Source organism: Canis lupus, chromosome 18, assembly GCF_048164855.1.
Source record: "Canis lupus baileyi chromosome 18, mCanLup2.hap1, whole genome shotgun sequence".
Classification (NCBI taxonomy): Eukaryota; Metazoa; Chordata; class Mammalia; order Carnivora; family Canidae; genus Canis; species Canis lupus.
In genome coordinates this window covers 41,242,412-41,264,601 of record NC_132855.1, presented here as the reverse complement: position 1 = coordinate 41,264,601, position 22,190 = coordinate 41,242,412, and the positions used below count along the sequence as shown (strand labels likewise).

At 37.6% G+C, this 22,190-nt stretch overlaps 2 long non-coding RNA genes across 3 annotated transcripts in view; one reads left to right on the top strand and one right to left on the bottom strand.

The window, feature by feature from the left end:
- The window catches only part of LOC140609047 (uncharacterized), a 125,992-nt gene extending 124,707 nt beyond the window's left edge, over positions 1-1,285 (top strand). For both annotated transcript variants that reach the window (XR_012011042.1, XR_012011041.1), the window contains one exon: positions 1,213-1,285. This is a non-coding gene — a long non-coding RNA (uncharacterized lncRNA). The remainder of the gene's footprint in view (positions 1-1,212) is intronic.
- Positions 1-17,587, bottom strand: part of LOC140609048 (uncharacterized) — a 69,470-nt gene extending 51,883 nt beyond the window's left edge. The window contains exons 1-2 of the long non-coding RNA XR_012011043.1: positions 17,227-17,587; positions 15,767-15,909 (exon numbers count right to left, since the gene is read on the bottom strand). This is a non-coding gene — a long non-coding RNA (uncharacterized lncRNA). The remainder of the gene's footprint in view (positions 1-15,766; positions 15,910-17,226) is intronic.
- Between the last annotated feature and the right edge of the window lie 4,603 nt (positions 17,588-22,190).

Sequence of the window (22,190 nt, the reverse complement as noted above, 5' to 3'; positions counted from 1 at the left end):
CTAGCTGCAAACATTTCCCAAAATTACACCAACATTGTTGAGTGTTACTAGCAGCTTTAAGGCATGACTTTGGTATTTAACTTTTCATGCAAATTCTTAATTTGTTTCCAAGAGCAGAAATTTCTCATTCGCAACTCAAACCAAAGGGACATGATTCTTTACTTTTTTATTGTTGCCACTTTCTCCACATCACTCATTTTAGCTCCTAAACAAATAACTGAATTTTTCATTCAAACCCCTTAGAAATATCAGAGTAAAAATAAGAATCCATCAAGGTGTAAGACATATACATGGAAGGTAATGTGGTTTCCTCAGGCATACAGTGAATAATAAATGTGCGCTCATACTATTTGTTTTATAGTGTTAATGCAGAATCCCAGTGATGTAAATTGAACTGTGTTCCCTAAAAATTCATGTGTCCAAGCCCTAGCCCCCATTGTGGTGACATTTGAGGGTGGGGCCTTCGAGAGACAGTTAGATAAGGTCATGAGGGTCAGATCTTCATGATGCAATTAGTGGCTTTATGAGAAGAGAAAGATACTACTCTCTCTCCACCATGTGAGGACACAGGAAATAGGCTGCCACCTGCAAGCCAGGAATAGAACTCTTACCAGGATCCAACTGGCCGAACCTTGATCTTGGACTTTCCAGCCTCCAGAATCATGAGGAAATAAATGTCTGTTGCTTATGCCTTCCAGTCTATGGTATTTTGTTATAACAGCCATGCGCCAACAATTTTAATTTAAAATCTAAATTGTATTTAGTCCATTATTGATGAGATGATTAGGACTGTGTTTTATTTTTACATTTAGCAAATGTTTACTGGTCATTGTCATTATTAGTCTTTACCAGTGTCACAAGTAACATGTCAAGAGTCTCACCTCCTTTTTGTAAAGAAACTTGATGCAGACAGGGCCATTAAAATATCATGATACTATGCCAGATTAGCCACTCAGCCAACTACAGACTTCAACTTGGGGGTTAAAGTTTGTTTCTTGAGGCTCACTCAAACTCATCCTTTATGAGTCATAGATTTCTGGAAAGGGCATTCAATGCTAAAGAAGCAGTGGTACAAATTGAATTACCCCTACCACCTTGACCTTGGACATTTTTCTATCAAACTTCCTGCAACATAGTATTATATTTTTACATATAAAATTCTCTCCCCCAGGCCCTAGAACATGTCTCATTTGTTGTTGTTTTTCTTTTTAGCACCTGACACAGAGGCTGACATAAACTGGACCTTCACAATTGTTTGGTGAGCAAATAAAAAATTGACTGAAAAGACTGAACATATGAATTCAACCTGATAAAGCGATTAAGAGTGTGGGCTTTGTGGTCAGGCAACACAGATTCAAATCCCAGTTAGGTCATATCCTAGTGAGTGACCACAATCTCACTGAAATTTCTTTTCCTTATCTGTAAAACGGGTTTGGTAACAGTATCTCACTGAGGTGAGGAAAGGATGAGGTAATGCACATAAAAGACGTGGCACAGTATTGGCATCAAAGATACTACTCCCGTGAGTTGCCCCACCTCTATCTATGTTGCCTCAACGCATTTCTTATCCCTCTTTACCCTGGCTTCCAGTGGAAGAAAGGGAGGTCATGAGGTTTACCTGAGAGGGGTAAAAAAAATTCAGAGAAGATAGTGAGTGTGAAAATACAATACAAATGCTAGGTACAAATGCTACTATTTCACTGTCCAAAACGTAGTCTCTTAGGAAAGCAGTAGTAACAAAGTAGAGTGAGCATCAGACTCAGATCTGAGAACCAGTTCTAATCTTGGTTTTACCATTCTAATCCTAGACGAAGCACATAAATTTCCTGGGCCTCTGTCATCTTTTCTTGAAAATAAGGTGGTAGCCTAGATCATTTTTCAAATCGATTCTGTGCCTAATATTGTGTAAGTTATGTCACTGTTATTTATACATTCTGAATGTTTCTTTCTTGCCTGAGAATATGGATATGAAACATTGTTGTATATCTCAGAGGGAGATGAGTAGTCAACAGATGTTTTAGAGATGGGCAAACTGAAATTCTGTGTGACCAGTCCCCAGTCCAGCAAAGGTCAGTGGTGGAGGACCTAAGAAAAAGAGAGGCCTTAGAAAAAGAGAGGCCTAAGCCCATTTCATGAATATGCTCTTCCACTGATTTTCAACTAATTCTACATTTAAAATTCTCCTGGTTAAACAAGTTATGGTACCTGCATTGGAATACAATAGGCTCATTAAAATGATGTAGTAGAAAACTTTTAATTAGATATAAAGATACTGATGAAAACTGTTGCAAAATGAACATATTACATATCCATTATGGACACACACACAGGCACATGCACACTCAGTCCAGACATTAGTAATAATGGCATTTTCTGAGATAGAAGGACACAAAGACTCAATCAGGTAGAGGATATAGTAAGGAATTGAAAATACATTAAAAACTCTGAGGGTCAGGCTAACAGATTTAGGTAAGTGTGTCTCTACAGGTGCAGAGTTCCCTAATTCTTCTTGTTTGAAAGCTGTAAATGTGAGTTATTGCTTGCTCAACAATTTTCTGAGAAAACTAAGTGAGAAAATACATACTAATGCCTCCAGCCCAGTGCCTGTCCACACTAAGTGTTGAAGGAGAGCTAGTTCCCTTCCGCTCTCTGTCTGTGTGAGGCTCTACTTAGTAGGCCAAAAAAAAAAAAAAAAAAGGAATCCTGCATTCTTGCTCCATAATTTAATCTCTTTTCTCAAAATGGCTTTCTGAAGAAGACTTCCAGATAAATCCACTTGCCTTCTGATGGTAGAGGCTAAAAATAGAAAACAATAATTTATTACTCCATGCCTATCTAACTCTGTTTTGGTTTAACAATACAAATATACTATCTGGACACATTTTGGGAGAAAGAGTGTATGAGATATGAAGGAAAGCACTGCTTTTTAGCTGTGCCTATAATAGGTTTACTCAATATATTAATTTTATAACTCACTTTTTCATCTATATTTCTTGAAGTCATTAAGCATTTTTATGAGTCCACTGATAATCTACTTCTTATTGCTAAACTGTATTTCTAACACTTCCCCCTTACCCATACACACACTTAGTCTTCAGTCCTTCTATACTTTGTTTTTATTTTTCTTTCTTTTTAATTTTTTAACTGATCTCTCACTCTCTTTTTTAAAGACTTTATTTACTTATTCATGAGAGACACAGAGAATCAGAGACATAGGCAGAGGGAGAAGCAGGTTCCCCACAGGAAGCCTGATGTGGGACTTGATCCCAGGACCCTGGGATCACAACCTGCACCAAAGGGAGATATGCTCAACCACTGAGCCAACGAGGTGTCCCTTAACTGATCTCTTAATAAAAAATTAAAGTTTCAGAGATAGAGTAAATTTTAAAGGTAAGCAAATTGAAATGGACAAAGTGGTTAAATATACCATTGTACATAAAAATATGAGAAGCCTTTTGTTAATTTCATTGTCTTAGTTACTTTATTTATCTGGGGTAGTAGGTTCCTGTTTTCTTTCTCAGGAAACTACTATTCCTTCTGCCAAGACAGCCAATCAGTTCTTTCAAACTCATGACCACACCATCCATTTCCTTTTCCAACATTAGCTTATGCAAGTGTCATAATAACAGGAAGACTGTAACAGCTACAGCAGGTACAACTGCAATCTGTGTGTTCCCTAAAATATTAACATTTAGACTTGTCTAACATGCAGCCCTCTTCAAAATTGCGTTTCAGACCACAACCAACAAATCAGAGAGCAGGAGCAAGAAAGGATTTAAGAGATTTGTTTACTGCTAGGAAAACCTGCCAGCTGCTACAATACCTGCAGGTCTAGGATATTATGCTCAGCCTTATTCTCAGTTAAAGAAATACAAATTAAGATAATTATAAGGCAGTAGTTCCGAAGCTTTAGAGTGCTTAAGAATTGCCTTGGAAGTTTGTTCAACATGGGGATTTCCAGATCCCATCTCAAGAGACACTTTGAGAAGATCTGCAAGAAAGCTAGATTTCTGAAATATTTAACAGGCATCCCAAGTGATTCTGATGCAGAAGCTTCATGTCCCGTGTTTTGAGAAAAATTGCTTGATAGTCCCAAAACATGCCTGATAAGTTAACAAAATAAGAAAATATTATATAACCCACAGTTGATGGGACTATGAACAGGGACATTACTAATTGCACTATGAATTTGCTATAAAATAGGTAACATGCCCAGCAGAAACTGTCAAAACAACCAAAATCTGTTGCCTGGTATTTCTTTGGGGAGAATCATAACCCAAGGAAGTATTCTAGAGTATTAACTCTAACGTTAATATTTAAAGGCAGTGAAGTACTATTTATAATACAATAATATTAAACAACAAAAAATATTAACAATAAGATGGTTTATCTATTAATAAATGTTTGTTTAGCACTACTGTGAGAGATAAAATACTCAGCCCTTTATGAATATTACCATTTAATCCTCGTTTTAAGAAAACCTCATTATGGCTGAGCAAATAAGATTTCTGAACCTGAACATACACTCTATAGATATTTTAATCTCATATGTGTGGGTCAAAATGATTCAAAGAGTTATAAAAACTAACATAAGGTGGAAATGGCAAAACACAATAACCTAATTACAATTTTAAATAGAGATGTAGGGATTATCAAAGATTATTGAAGGGATTAGTGATATAAAAGAATAACAGTGTGTGAATATTAGATGTTTAATTAAATTATTTACTTGACAAGTTTTTAAGAGCTCATAATTCTGTATATTCACAAGCTAAAACAAGCAATGAAATAATTTCAGTATGTCAATAATATGAAGATTAGAGGATGGAAATTATAAAACAATCTATATATTCAAATGAATGGTAGTATTACATATAAAGAGAAAAGATGATAATAAGTTTTGTAAGGTCTAGATTAAGATCTGAAGTTCTGAGTTATTCTAAAGGATTTTTTGAAACTCAGAAATATTTTTCTAAATGTCTAGATATATTTTTAGAAGTCAAATAAACACTGGATTTTACCATTTCCCCTAGAGTTTTTCATTAGCTTTGGGTAGCAAACACTGGTCAAGTTTCTCTTGCCATCAGCAAGACCACGTGGACTCCATCTCCTAGATTTCCTTCTTTCAGCAATGAATCATGATTCTAGTTATTCCCATACATACTGCCAGATAAAAGCCACAGGACAGCTGTAGAGATAGCCCCTATGATGGCTCAGATCCAGAATTACATTTTATGTGAGATCAGTCTCTCATTGAGTTTTTTTTTTTAAGTTCCTTTGAATTGGCACATTGCCAGAAAGGGGCTAATATTCTTGATAATTTGTTTTAGCCTCAAAGAAAGTATATACATAAACATATACAAATCTAATATAAATCTGTATATGTAAACCTAATTTTACACGCACACACACACAAACATACATGTGGATTTGCACTAATAATCAAAGTCCATAGAAGAAGTTATTTTAAGTTTATTGACATTTAGCCACTTGGAGGAAAACTGGCAGATTCATTCCAAAATAATTAATTTTTGCTGAAAACACTCAGAGGTCTGTTTTCCCAAAGCAACCCTATGAGCCATGTGCTGCACTGGTAAAGGCATACTTCATTGGGCATCATCATTGCTTTCCCATCTGGCAACAGGTGGCCATTAATATGAAATGTTATACTAACACTGAAATGAAATCCATGCATAATCAGTGATTTTGGAGAGTGCAGGAGTGCTTGAAAGTATGAAAACTGCTCATTGCTTTAAACAAGCAAGCCTTCATTCCAAACTCTTCAAAAACAGAAAATGACCATAGGCATCAGCTATAATGAAGTGGTTTACAAACTTTTTGCTTTTGTAGCACTTAAATCACCTGGAAAAGTGATATGTAGAATTGGAATCCTTCTGGTTAAAAGCAGAGTAAGCACTGTGATGGTCCACCACAATGATGGTAGCCCTAGTGGATGCTCTCTGGGGCACATTTTATTAGACACTCTTCTGACAAAACCTTATGGGCTCACTAGGCTTCTAAATATGGTAGCAAGGAAAATTAGGCAGGAGGCAGCTCATACCCTCAACTCAATAGGAGAGAAAAGCTTTAATGAACAGTGGCTTCATCTCTTACACACATCATGAGTCCAAGTATCTAGCATATTTAGCCAACCATGATTCAAACTGAAAATGGGTAGGGGCACAAGTTGAAATCAGGGATTATCCTGAAGAATTTAGATCTATGCCTTCGTTGAATTCTGGTTTGCATTATGCCTTTTTTTTATCAAGGGCTATTATGTAAAATATACACAGAACTCTTGAAACTCAACAATAAGAAAACAAAGAACCTGTTTTAAAAATGGGCCAAAGACAGACACCTCATCAGATGAGATACGCAGATGACAAATAAGCCTATGAAAAAATGTTCCACCACTTATGCCATCAAGGAAATGCACATTAAAACAACAATGAGATACTACTATACACCTATTAGAATGGCCAAAATCTGGAACACTGACAACACCAAATGCTAATGAGGACCTGGGGCCACAGGAACTCTCATTCATTGCTGGCAGAAATGCAAAATGGTACAGCCACTCTGGAAGACAGGTTGGCAGACTCTTACAAAACTAAACCTACTCATAATCTAACAATCATACTCCTTGCTATTTATCGAAAGGAGTTGAAAACTTATGTCTACACAAAAACCTACACACAGATTTTTATGGCAGCTTTATTTGTAATTTCCAAAACTTGGAAGTAACCAAGATGTCCTTCAGTAGGGAAATGTATAAACTGTGGTGCATCCAGGCAATGGAATATTATTTAGCACTAAAAAGAAATGAACTATTGAGCTATGAAAAGACATGGAGGGGCCTTAAATACATATTACTAAGTGAAGGAAACCACTCTAAAAGGGTATATACTATATGAGTATGACTATATGACATTCTGGAAAAGGCAAAACTATGGAGACAATAAAAAGTCAATAGTTGCTAGGGTTCAGAGAGTGGGGTAGGATGAATAGGCTGAGCACAGAGGATCTTCAGGGCTTTGAAAATACTCTGTGTGATCCCATAATGATGGGTATACATCATTATTCATTTATCCAAACCCATAGAATAGTGCATACTGTAAAATATGGGCTTTGAGTGATTGTCATATGTCAGTGTAGGTTCATTGATCATAACAAATCTACCACTCTGGTAGGGGATGTTTATAATGGGGAGGCTATGCATGTGTGGGGGAAATATGTGATATATGGGACCTTTTCTTCATTTTGCTGTGAACCTAAACTGCCCTAGAAAACAGTCTTAGTGAAAAAAAAATTTCTAAGCAAAACAGAATCATTGGATTAAGTATCTATTCTCTCACGTTGACTCCTTTAAAATATATCATGCTCATTTGGATATCTAACCTAACCATGACTTTGCATGCCATGCTCTCAACACTACAGCAGATCACATATATATTTGATTTGTAGGTCCAATGAGCACAAATTAAAACTTGAAAAAAAAATTGTGGGAAGCCTTCATCACTCCAGGCTGTTTAGAACTATGAAAAACAAACCCAAATGTTCCTTGAGTCTACAAAACAGTGTATTCAGGGAACCCTAATATGAAAATATTATGCCCTTAACCTTATAGAATGTCTTGTGGAGAGCCAAGTTTGTTAAAATTATGTTCTTTGGTTTCAATATGTCCCTTTCATGCAAATGAGCCTGACTACGTAGCCTCTTGTCTCTTCTCACCAGGAGGCCTACTGCTTATTTCTAATATGTTTGTCTCGAGTTTGAGAACTTTGCCAAGATCACAAGCTGCTAGAACAACCTTTCTCTTTTTAATTTCCTTCTTTCCCCAACTAAATTCTTAATTGTCAAAAATATTAAAATGGAGATAATCTCTCACTGGAGCATTTGTGAAAATTACAGAGTCCTCAGTGACTTCCGATGTGACTGGGACCAGCTGCTGATAGTAACTCAGATAACAATGTGTTTCAAACAGCTAATCTAGTGAAGCTTTCTAAAAATATTAATAATAAAATCCAAGTGATTTAATTTCTCTAGATGAGTATAACGCAAGCTCACTGACTCCGTGCGTCATCAGGCTCTGGTTGCTAGGAAATCCATGAATAGAACTTAATATGCATTCAGCAACAGGCTGCAGACGCAATTTATCTCCATGGATGCTCCCTCAATTGCCTTTGAAATGACATTAAGATAACTTTGAAGCATTTGAGACAAGCCAGAGTCAGTGAACACAAAGGAAACAGACCATTTTTGGGCAACCATCTGGACTTCCTGTGTAGCTTTTTGAAGTTCACACTCCCTGCGCTATGCATATCTTAATGTATATTCTATATAGGTAGGCATTGTGGAGCTATGGCCATACTGTGAGTAGTAAATGAGGGACAAAGAATGATGCAGAAGTGTGGGTTTTGGAGACAGATTCATCTAAGATCAAATTTCAAGTCAGGAACTCACTAGCTTGGGTGTATAAACTTTTCTGAGCTCTGGTTTCCTCTTCTACAAAATGAGACTGACCTTATGGAATTTTTGTAAGCATATGTACGTATCTAAAGCCTCTGGTATACCATACCAGCACAATCAATGATATAACAAAACTAGCAGTGGAAGGAAGTGGCAATAGTAGATTTAGTAGAGTCACAGCAGAAGTACAAGAGTAGTTATTGCTATCAGTACTGCCACCACTATGATAACTACTACTACCACTACTGGAAATAATTATGTAAGAAGACAAGAACTCTTTAGCTTTAAAGCTCTATATGACTACTACGACCTAAAAACAAACTAAAGGGTAAGAGTAGTTTATAAAGAGCCCCAAAACAGGGTGAGGGCCTCAGTGGCTCAGTCAGTTACACATCCAACTCTAGATTTTGGCTCAGGTCATGATCTTGGGGTCCTGGGATTGAGCTCTATGTCAGGCTCCCCATTCAGCAGGGAGTCTACTTGTCTTGCTTTCCCTCTGCCCCCCCATCACCCTCACTTGTATGCACTCATTTGTGCACATGTACTCTCTGTTTCAAATGAATAAATATTTTTTAAAAAGCCCCAAAATATTCACTTTCACCAAATTTCACTAAATTTTGCATTATTATCAATATTGCCCTAGAGATATATGGGAAGCAAATTTTCCCTTCTCTTCTAGGTTCTTTGCCTGGCCTAATAATTAATTTTTTATAAAACAGATTAATGAGAGAAAAGCCAATTTAATTACCTATGTACATGTACCCCACAAAGACATGAGAGGCTCCTGACAGTCAGTCAATTGAGGTCCATATGGCATCTTGAGTGAAACAGAAGGGGGTAGTCGTCTGGGGCTTCCAATTTATAGGAAGATGGGAAGAGTAAATGTTTGGTAAACAAATGTTTGCTATGCCAAGGGAAGAGTCTTTCTTATGTTAAAAAAAAAAAAAAAAGTTATTTCTGGTAGTAGCTCTCTTCCTGATATAGTCTCCTCATCTAAATTCTTTTAGGCAGTTAATGGGGAGATAAAAAAACTCCTCTTGAGTCTCTTGGGCCTTGATCATCCTCAGCTCAAAATAATCCACATACCAAAGTGGCACATTCTAGGATGAACTGCCCTGAACCCCATCACTTAACAAAGGATGTGGATAATGGTGCCACCCACTGGTAGGACAATTTGTTCATGGTAGAACTTTGATTTTTGTTTTGCTTATACTGTGAAGCCCAAGTCCCCTAATTCACATTGTGAAGAATTCCTTTTTATACCTGAGTAGTCCTCATGACAGAGATAACAAAGACTTTAAAAGTATTTACTCCTTCTATCCATACTGGGAAGTATCTCTGGGTGGCACAGTTGGTTAAGCATCCGACTCTTGGCTTAGGCTCAGGTTGTGATCTTGGGGATGTGGAATCAAGCCCTGCATCAAGCTCTGTGCTCAGTGCAGAGTTTGCTTGGGATTTTCTCTCCCTCTCTGGCTTGTGCTCTCTCTTTTCTATCTCTAAAATAAATAAATCTTAAAAAAATAAAGAATAACCCTCCATATAATGTGTAATATCTACACAGCCAGCTGATAGAAAAAGAAGTTAAATAATCCTTATGTTTTAGAAGAGTAAACTTCCCTAATCTTTTCCCAGAATAACTCGCAACTCCATGCACCCATTTCTCTGCTCAGTCCTGGGAAAGTTCTAGCTCTTTGTTCTTTCTAGATTTTGAACCAACATAAGCTTCTGAGAAACTTATAAAGACTCATTTGATTTTAATCATGGAAACAGACACTTCTTTTCCTTTAGGACCCCAGCAGATGACACTGCATCAAAATTGTCTTATATATATGATTGCAAGGACTTTCCCCAATTCTTCTGCTTCTGTACCTGGAAATTCCCTTTTCTAGCTATACTCAGCAAAACAGCAACATTTAAAATGTCTTGGGCATGCAGTGTTCCACATAGGAGAAAAATCTCATAAGGAAACATAGCTTGTGTCCTTTCTTTCCTTCCTGAACTATTCTACTCATATTGAGTGCCACATCCTGTCCTCCAACTATATGCACATACCTGGGACACACAGGATCCATCTACGCAAGTGTCTTGCTGGCTGTACACTTCTTGGCAGTGCCCTGTCAAAGATTCTTGTTCCCGTCTCCTATCCTGAGACATTTTGGGGCCAGGCTATATAATTTAATAAAATATTTTATACTAAGGTGGTAAAGATTTATACTTATTTAATTGATTCAAAAACAGTTGTTGTTTGGAGGCTGAGGGTATAGAGAAAGGAGCATTGGATCAAATTAAAGAAGGCTATAATTCTAGCCTCCTCTTCTTGAAGACTTGGAGGGGGAAATGTGGCAAGGAACACAGACTTTTTCCACATTGAGGAAAAGCCAAAGAATTCTAGGCATTTAAAGCATAAGCAAAGTAGAATGCATGTTAAATGTATGCAACACAGTTGGAGCTTCATTTTGTGGTCACAGGCGAATAGCTGAAGGCTTGGTTGAGAAGAGTTTATCACCAAGAGTTATAATCTAGGGAAGGTATCCAGGAGTGGAGTACAAAATGAGTTGTATTTAGGAGCATGGAAGTAGGAAGACAAGTTAGCTTTGCCTCTGCCCTCTCCACCTGGTTCAAAGACAGCATGGAACCCTGAACAGATTGGTGGTTATGGAGTACAGCAGAAATGAGTGTGATATAGGCATCTCTCTGAATCTGTGTTCTTCCGGTATTTGCTACTCCTACTATCTCTGTTTCCCGCACTTATTTTTGCTTGGTCTGCCTCAGAAACAGGTAGACCTCAAAAGTATTGCCAAGCAGGCCCAGGAGACACATGGGAAATGTGAAGATCTCAGCTCCAACAGAGAAGCTTTTTTTTTTTTTTTTTTTTTACTATTTACCAATTTCTACTCACAGTGACATAATTGGATCATAATGAACAAAAGGACAAAATGGTAAGTGAAAGACCTAAGCAATTATTTGAGCCATTGTCCTCAAAGTACAGAGGAGGTAACTGAGTCACTGAGATATAGAAAGCCTTGTCCAAAGTCACACAATGCAAAGAACAAGGAGCCTAAGCCTCCTGGCTTCCCTTGAGGGCCATTTTCAGGCTTCCACCCAGAGCTTCTTCCTGCCAGCAAGTTGCACTTTTCCAGTGACAAAAGTTTCTAACGTCCTTTTGGGACAGAGATTCTCACCTTCAGATAAGGGAAGGAGGAACTCAAGGGTATCAAGCGGTAGTCCATCAGTGTCTCAGTTACTACACAGATTTTTCTGATAACGTGAAGTTCCTGCAATTCCTGGATATCCTATGCTAAAATCATGTCATAATCATTTCAATATTGAAAGCCACTAACAAAAAAAAAAGAAAGAAAGAAAGAAAGAAAGAAAGAAAGAAAGAAAGCAAGCAAGCCACTAACCTTTAGGCTGTATCTGTCAAAACTTCCTCTACGTAGATATCCGTGGTTAGGGATGGTTGAGGTCACAGACAGCCTCAGTTTGTTCTCCACCCTAGGAAACAGGAGCCTGTTCTCCAAACTTTTATTCAGGTTGGTTCCTAATTCCACCACCAAAAATGAGGATTTTTGAAAAATATCCCTTCTCTTTTTAGTGAGTGTGAAAACTTAAGGAGTTTTATTTGGCTGCTAGTTTTACTTTCCACCCTCTGCAGAGAGAAGAGCATGAAGCATATAAAGAAGTATGAAGGGCATCATAGGAGATCTCACTTACTCAAACAGTGTTTGCTAGTTCAAGGGTGGCCACTTCTGCTTAAATGCTTTCAGAAGTATTCACACATATTGATCCAAGAAATAAAAAATCACAAGTGACATCTAGATAACTGGTTTTTAAAAAGTGGTTTGGCTTGAAAACTTTCAATCTGGACAGGAAATTATACAGCAGTAGAGTAAAATATCACTGAGAAGGGACTGAGTTTGCTCTGGGTCTGGTCTTTGCTGGTAGAGTAGCCGCCTAGTGGGCATGTGGCCTTGCCAAGTTGCAGTTCCCCATCAGAAAATGAGAAAACTAAACCTACTCTCACAACCTTCTGAGATAGTCAGTATATGTTACAGACAAGAACATTTAACTCTCAGAAAGTTCCAAGAACTGCAAAGTTCACAAAGCTAGTAAAAAAGGGGGGGGGGGGGGAGGGCAAAATTCAAAATTCAGTTCAGCTCACCATCAAGGTTAACATTCTGTACTAATGATTTTCAACCTGTGCTCTGTGGTCACCTGCAAGGTATTGGGGTGGAGATGGAAATGGCAAATGAGTAGGGATCTAGAACCTTCCACTCTAGCTTCAGCAAGAACAGCTCTATACAACGATCATTTGTATATATTGACATTTCATACATAGCTTGGTTTAAGAAATTATTTTTTTGCTAAAAAAAAAAACATTGAAAAAGTCTTCTATATTACACTTCCTTCCAACATATGCCCTTAGTTTCTCAAGCAGTGCCACTCCAATAAAATTTTTAGTGATAACAGAAATATTCTGTATCTGCCTTGTTCAGTACAATAGCCAGTAGCCATTTGGGGCTCTAGTGCACTTACAATGGGGATAGTGTTAAAAGCAAATGAATTTTTAATTCTATTAAATTTTAATTAATTTAAATTTAAATAGCCACATGTGGCCACTGGCTACCATATCAGATAGTACAGTAATCTACAGCAATAGATGAGGAGGGAAGGCCCTAGGGTTAACAAAAATTGAGCTATGATAATGACAAAACTTTCATTTAAGCTTAAACACCATTTGGCAAGAGTAGTGAGAAGCTGAAGAGCTTTCACTCAAAAAGAAAGAAAAAAAGAGAAAGAAAGAAAAAGAAAGAAAGAAAGAAAGAAAAAGAAAGAAAGAAAGAAAGAAAGAAAGAAAGAAAGAAAGAAAGAAAGAAAGAAAGAAAGAAAGAATCAGATCCTGTGGCTTCTATTATTGTTTGTTGTTGTAGTTTTTTCCTAGAGCTGATTAAATGGCTGTTCTCATCTTTATAATATGCAGGCGAAAGAGTTACAGTTGACGATATCTGTGTTCTCTGCGTAGCTATTTACCTGCACTGAAACAGAAGCTCTGCTTGTCTTCATAAGTTATTTTACATTCATCTTGGTATTTACAAACAGGTGATTTTCTAATGTAGCAATTTTTCCTGTCAATAGGATAATTGAAAGATGAATTGCAATTTGTTTCCTCTCACATACTTTTAAAGCAGACCACCGTCTTCTCCTGGGCTCTGTTCCTCTCCCATCTCTGCTGGTGAAAGCCTGGGCACCTGCCCGTCAATTGACCCCCCCCCCCACCTCCAAAGGGAAAGAGGCCTGGGGCAAGGAGACAGACCAGAGAGAAGTCCTCCCTTCGAGTCACAGCTCACAGAAGTGAGAAAGTATTCAAGTCAAATGTCTATCTCTAATGGATTATGTTACAGCTGTCTTCTTTCTCAGTGACTGAATAAACACAAAATCAGAGTTCATTTTTTCACCTGATTCTAGAGAAACCAGTGCATTCATAGTTCAATTCTTTCCGCATAGGTGTAGCCTTCCCCACCCCCCTTCATATCTCAGTGAATCAGGAATCAGGCCACCTGACAGCAGAGGCTGCAGCAATCATTCCTCATATTGTCATATGATGAATGTCTGAACAATGCTTCGTTTAAACAAAATCTGAGTCTCACAGCTTCAAAATGCCAGTACCTTTTCCCCAAGCAATTCCACAGTGGGTCTGCATTAATTCATTCAGACATACTAGAGTTAGACATTAAAATAAAAATATTCTGAACCAGATTATTCCTCTCCGTTGGAATAGAAATAGGTCAACTGCTCAAACCTGGAAGATAGAATGTAGAACCCAGACAGAAATAACACTTTGTAAGGTAGAGTTCTTTAAGGATATTGCTTGCCTACTTTTACCCACCAGAATCTTGACTGAAATCATTAGGCAAGGTCAACCGAAGGGAAAGTAGTCTCATTAGTTAAAGCCTTTGAAATGGCCTTGAACCACGACCCCCTTGGCCAAGGCTATAAAGAAAAGAGCTTCTAGTCAATTATTTACACACATAGACATGATTAACACACATATAAAATCAACTGGAGAGCCAGCCCAGCATGAAAGGAGTTGAAAACCAGAGCCTCCCCACTTAATCTAAGCCCTCAAAGCAAAAGTCACACTCAGAGAAATGAATTCTCTGGAGTACAAGGCTTGCCTCCTCCAGCAAGCCTTCCCTAACTGATCTAGTCCAAACTGGGTTTGTATTGCTTTCCTTCTTGTTGCCACACCTTATTCACTTAGCAGTTTTCCAATGCTTTAAAACAAAGACTACTTCTCTTCAAGACTAACATCTTTGAGAGTTGGGTCTGCATCAAATATTCTTATACGTGCCAGCCCAGTGCCCAAAACCATTTGACAAAAGTAAGTAGTAGAGAGTATTTTCTAGGTATGCTGTGGTTAATTAACAAGCAATCTTTTTCCATTTCCATTTCTCTAAACCATAAGCAATTTAACTATGTTTTTCCACTCTTATTTGCATATCTACTTACAATGTCATCGTGTTTTACATATATATGTTCATTTTGCTTACACAAAATGAAGCTATTTTTCTGCAATCACCGGAATACTGTTAACATCCAGAGCCTAGAGTTTCCCATCTGGTAGCAAATCCCACAACAAAGAGCCTTTTTGGAAGCTTGGTTAATCCTCTAAAGAGATGTATTTCACAACTCAACTTTTATCTGATGTCAACAGAAACATATTTTTGCAGAATGTGGCTCATGTGCAAGTATGCTGAATTCCTAGTTTAAAATACAGAGAAATGGAAGGGGTTGTGGGTAAATTTGAAAAGGGAGAGTAGTCTCATTAGTTAAAACCTCTGAAATGGCCTTGAGCCATGACCTCCTTTGCCAAGGCTATAAAGAAAAGAGTTTCCAGTCAATTAATGAGGCCAACATTTTTCAAGCCCTTTCTCTGGGGAAGACCTCCTGCTGGAAGGTCAATGAAAGGAGTTCATTTGGAAAAGATCAACAAAAACCAATAGAAGAATAGAAGCAAGAAGAATTCCTTCTTTTTTCCTAGATCACTATTTCATTCTTTCTGCCTTTTCCTCAACTCTCTACCTACCTTCCCAATCTCTCACTCTCAACTGAACTAACTTCTCATTTCATTCAGGTGGAAAAAATAACAGGAAATGAGAATCAAATTTCCACAAGCACTAACACCGCCACCTTTTTATCACCATCTACCAAGATACTGGCATCTGGGCCCATCTACTCTGACTTTCTTCCCATTACAGTGGATAAATGGTCCTATCTAAGACCAGCCCCCTCTTACCTGTTGACGACACCACTACTGTAGTTGTCCTCTTTCTCATATGTGACATCATGGTTTCTGTCTCTACTGGGTCAGTGCATCATCACGAAACGCCCACTCACATCTCTTCTTGCCACTTTCTGAGTTCTCTGCCTCTCCATATCCTACGACATTAGAAAAATTTGTCTGTATTTGCTGCCTCCAATTCTTCTCCTCTCATTCATCTCACTCCTGTCATGCTTTTGAACCCATGAATCCACCAGTGGTGGAGTCTCCAGTGATCAGATCATTGCTGATCCAAAGGCAAATTCTTAGTCTGCAACATTGGCATAGTTGGATAATACCTTCCTTCCTGAAACATCCTATTCATTTAGCTCTGACTTTTGGGTTTCCTTCCCTCTCACTGGTTGCTCCTCCAGTCTCATGTGCTAGTTTCTCATCTCTGCAACATCAAGTATCCCCAGGGGTCAGTTCTTAAACCTCTTCCCTTTTCTGGTCTCACTCCATATTAAGGAATTTAAGGTGTCTTAATTTAAGGTGGCAATTTCCAATATATACATTTCCCTCTGTATATTAGACTCATATATTCATTTACTTACAACATGCCTCCATGTATATATCCAATAGTGTTTCAAACCCAACAAATCCAAAACCAAATTATTGATTTTATTCTCAAACTTACTCATCTCACTGTCATTGTCCAGTAAATGGCAAATCTGTTATTCTAGTTACTCAGGCCAAAAGGTAAGTGTATAAGCTCCTTGGGGGCAGGGTCTTTGTACAGTTTACCTTGCACATCTACAACAGTGCCTGGCATATAGAGGGGAACTGACAAATGCATGCAGAGTGAGGTACTGCTATAGAGTTATACATAAAGGACATTGAAAAGGGTCACTAATCCCAAATTTAAGATGGGGTGGGGGCAATTCTTCATTAATTACTTCATGAGAAAAAATTTTAATTTGGTTTTGAAGGATTAGTAAGAATTCGACAGAAAAATAACAGGGAAACATTCTTAGCAGAGGGAACAGCATAAGCAAATATAAAAAGATGTGGAAATGTGTGTTATGTTTACAGAACCAGAACTATGTCAGTGAGGTGCAGGGTAAATGATGAAGCACAGTGGGAGATGATCCTGGCAGAGTAGTTTAAGGCTGGATCTTGTAGATTCTTGTTAAGAAGCTTGGAATTTATTTTATGGACAAAAGAAAGCTGTAAACACAATGATGGAGATACAGTATATGATTAATAAATGTGTCCGGGAAAACAAAAGCAAGATCAATATGGGTGACAGACTGGGAAGGTCAAGGGGAAAGTATGGAAGTATGGGAATCCGTGGCACTAGTTCGGTAGAGAGCATGTGCTAAACTGTGGTACTAAGAATGGCCAGTAGAGGGAAGCTATAGGAGGGGCTGTAGAAACAGAATTGTTGATGGCAAGTAGGTGAAGAAGCATCAACAGAAGCACAAAAGGTTACTAACCTCTAGATTTCTTCTCTGACACCCTGAAGTTTTTTAAAACAACTGGAAGAAGTACATCGCAAGCTCCTGGCAGTCTCAGATACTGTGAGACAGATGAGGAAGAGGCCACCTATAGGCAGGGACAGGCTGCAGACATTTGAGTAGAAGCATGTTCACAACATTTACATTCATCTCCTCTGCCCAGTGATCCCATGTGGTCATCAAATAGCCATTTTCCCATCATCCTGGCATTACTTTTAGGTGGGATTCCACCACAGAGGACTTAGTTGAAGATAGTATAAGCATTATGCCAAAGGTTGGAGGTGAGAGAAAACTTCATTATTACTAAGTTTTCTCTGTAATCAGCCTGTCTTTCAAGAAAGAAAAGAAAACTCACTATCTCCCCTCTTGCACCGCATGCGTCAATTCTGCCCTGAACCTCCAATTCTTGCTTGTCCTATTAGTTTTGTATTCAGCTATATTATGGTTTAAAGAGATTTGGAGGCAGAAGCTAGTTGGAAAACAGCATCATTCATAAAACTATCAGTATTGAGAAAAATGTGTTGAGTTTCAAACTACACATTTATAAGTAAACTTCAGTATTTCATCCATTAACACAGGAAATAGGAATTCTTGTTCTGTTCTTTGTGATTTGTATTTCCACTTCTCTGTCAATTATTCATTATTACACAGCTTCTAAGAGGGCATGAAGTTAACAATAAAAATTACATTAATAATAGAGTGAGTTATTAAAATTTAGTTTAATAGTCACTATATTTGTGATGATAATTATAGTTATGACTAACTGTGATTATAGTAGTCATTGTAATCATAATAACCTCGAGGATAGTTTAATGCTAATTACTCCATCATAAAGAAATGAGAATATAGAACTCTAAGTGAATATACTTATGATTGTAATGCAAAAGAATGTATATGGATATTAGTTACTAGATATTAGCCTTCTCCAGGAAACTGGAGCAAAGAAAAATTTTGGTGAATCCAGACTTGGTTCAGATCTGCTTTAGGTCTCCTGAGGAAAAAATCATTCTTGAAACTAAATATATTAACACTGAGACTGATTTGAGATTTCGGGAATGTCTTGATGAGATATTGAAACCTTCTTTAATTTCAAGTGGGCTAGAGAAAGGACCATAATTCTTTAAGTCCACTAATGAAATAAACTGCCCCTCCATCAAGATCATATAAAACTACCTACAAATGCAACTTCCTGGAGGGCATTTCTATTGAAAAGACTCCTAAAGCACTCTCCTCTTTTCATGTCTATTCCTACAAGCTCTAGGGAACTTGTCAGTCTTATGAGGACAATGAAATATATGTGCTTAATAATTATGGAGATGGATAGGTGAGATTTTGCAATTCATAAATCTTATTATAAAAAGTCAGCATACTTGTCCAGTGATTATTTGTCTTGAACTCTCACCTTACTCTTCCTTCTGTCCCAGAAAGATACCATTTTGTAAAAATTCTATGAATAGCATGAGAAAGCTGATAACTTGGGGTGAATTAGCTCACCATTAGGCATCCAAGGTGGAAGAGGACAGACTGAGCCAACATGATCTTTCTTAGATAGAAGAAAATGTCAAGTACCATGTTTTTAAAGTAAACACAAGACATATTCATTTTCACACATATTTGCTGCAGATGGAAATTTCATTTCATGATGGCTGGTTGTGGACCCTGGCCAAGGGCTTGTAAATACCAAGAAGACATTATTGTATATGATGGCCTCACTAATAAAGCAGCCACACAGAGACCCCAAGAACACCACCAGAGCTGGCTTCTAGTGAAATATTTGACAATAATGATGACATCAAGTATTGCCATTTGAACCAACATACATTGTTATGGAACCATAATAAGAACTTTGCATAATCATTTTCAAGGAAATAAGAATAAGAGCAATTCTTAATAGTTAGAAGAGTCCTATGGGAGAAGGGAGAGAAGGAATAGAAGATTTAGTGCTGATTTTCAAAGGTATGAAGTTAAGTAAGTTTCAGTTACATCATGAGTGATGAGTATGAGAAATCTTGAATCGATTCTCAATCTTTAGTGAATATCCCAGCCAAGAATTTTCCAAAGCTTCATTGGCTATCGACACTCAGAAGGCTTCTTAAGCCTCAGAGGCCCTCTCACCAGTAGAGGATGCTGTTCTTCCATACAAAGCAAGCCCCCCCATTCTTCATCCCAATTCCATCTGGAAAACCTTCCACACAGGAAGAGATTCCTAGCCTGCCATTTTGTAACTGTGGTTTTGCACTTCAAACAAAGAGAAGAGAATCTTTCACTCTGCTAAAGTTAATTTAAATATTTTAGCAGTGATTTCTATATCTGTCATTCGTAAGAAAATGAAAATAATGGAGGGAAGTGGAAATGAAGTAAATGCGGCTGCCTAAAATATAAATATCAGCCACTGTTTTCTCTTCTGTGAATTTCTAGCTCCCATTAGTGAATCTGAAAACAATGCATCTCAATGAAGGGAGGGTGCTTCTTGACTTGATCAGAACTTTTCCTCTGGTGAATAATGAGGCCAAAGTAAAGACTAGGGGCTGAGAACAAATGGAAACAAGACAGTCATTCAAATTAACAACAACAATAATAATAAAAAGCTGAAGGGGAAAATCTATCTCCAAGGGAAAATGAAAAAAAGAAAAAGGAGATGGAATGTGCCAGGAGGGAAGCAGAGATAGAACATAAAGCCTAAGAAAATGAGTATAATAAAAAGGAAAATAAGGAAAGGACTCGTTCCGCCGAAAAGAAGTGCTTGTAAAAATACAAGCAGGATAAAATTATACAGGGACCCTTTCTCACCCAGTAAGTAGCCTTTCAGTCATTTGACAAGCTTTTCTTGAGCGCCTTGCACTTACAGAGAGCACTAGAAGTACAGGCACAGAGCTGAATGGCACCAGGTCCGTTTTCCAGGAATCTTCATATCTAAGAGCAGAAATACACCATATGGAAATTATAATGTAGAGAAGAAAGTAATAAATGTTGTGACAGAAATGGGTATCAAGTATTACACATGACAAGAAGAAGGGGAGTTGTACCTGTGTTGATGGATATATCAAGGAAGACCTCATAAGAGGGACAGATTTTCAGTTTGACCCTTAAAGGATGAGTAGGATTTCAATAAAAGGATTTGGGCATTCTTCATAGAAAGAAGAAATGACATGATTAAAGGTTCAGAGTTGGGAAAATAATTTGTTTTTACTGTAAGTGCTTGAGGAGAGAAGGAGTAGGATGTCTGACTGGTGAGAGGCTCTTAGAAACCAAATCATGGAGGCCTTGGAAAGTCAGGCTAAGAGGTGTAGACTTTGTTTTACAAACAAAAGTTCTTAAATCTGGGTTTGTGCATAACTTTTAAGGAGGCCCACAAAACTCCATTTGTATCACGCTGTTTGTGCTTTTTGTGTGTATGAAGAGAGGCATTAGTTTTCTTGGTGTTTTGGTGTTTGTTTGTTTGTTTGTTTGTTTGTTTGTTAAATCGGATTCTCAAGTGAATCCATAGCTCAAAACAACTGAGAACATAGAGAAGACATCTCTATTAGGGTATCTGCCCAGCTTACAAAGTCTTCTCTTTTTCTGGATACTGACCTTGACATACAAGGATATGGCCTCTAGTGGCCAGAGCTATATAATCTGACCTTGCCACAATGGTCACAGTTGAAGGAAGCTAGGCAAACAACTGATCCAGGCTGACACAATCAGATCGGAAGAGTATACAGATGTGAACTGAGAAAACCAGAGGCAGGGGTATGGGAATTAGAACTCTAGACAAAATATTCATGAATTCCTTATTTTCAGGTATCTATCACTACTTTGATTTCTGCTTTTCATGGCGCTAAATTGTTCAAATTTTTCTTGAATTCTGTGAGATAAACCTCAGTATCCTTACAATACCCTTTTTTGTCTTTTTTTTGATTGGCTAGCCAGAGTTGATTTCATTCATTGTAACTGAAAGAACCTTGATATAGAAACTGTATTTCAAACACTGAAATGAGGCAGTGCGAAAGTCTTGAAATGTTTGCACAGAAACATGACGTTATCTAAAATTTATTTCAGAAACATCAGAGTTGTCTTTACATTTTTTCTCTATCTCTAGTCTTCGACATTAAATCAAAATTTATCCATTTTATCTGCCCAGGATGTCTAGTATCCATTCCCACTGAAGCCATTCCCACTGAAGCCATTCAGGTCTTAATCGTTCTTCTCATGACCACTGAAATGAGCTAACTTCAGCCTCTAATCCATTCCTCACATGGCTGACAAGCATCATTTGCAACTTGTATAAGATCATATGCATCAGCTCAAAACTCATAGCGCACACATTTCTAGTGAAAAAATCTAAACTCTCCAGTCCAGCATTCAAAGCTTTTCAGAGTCTGACCACAATCTACCTTTCCAACATTATCAATCACAGATAATACACTCAAAGTGACCAGACTCCATTTCAGATCATGTCTTGGACTCCAGGTCTTTACACACATTGCCCTCTTTGTTTGAAATGATATATTTTTTTTCTTTTTACTCTGATCATTCAACATAGGTATCATCTGTTGTCCTTCCCTGCTCTATCCAGGCAAAACTGCTCTCTCCATCCTGTTTTCTTGCAGCAGAGCCTTCTATTACATTTCAACACAGTATAGCTATTTGCTCACCTCTACTTCCCTTCTATTCTATAAGCTACTCAAGATTATGTCTTATTTCTTTATCTTAATATTTAGGACCTAACACAGTGTCTTCCAAAAGTGGATACTTGGTAAATATTTAATTAATATGCAGAGGATTTGGTGAATGTAAGAATTACTGAAAACAATAAAGAAGACATTGGGTGAGAGGTATAGAGAGGACCTGGTATGTAACATGGTTAATCTCAAAACATTCCAAGAAGGAGGATTTGGTCAACAGTATCCAAGACTGGACAGAAGTGAAGAAAAAAAAGAAAGAAAGAAAAGAAAGAAAGA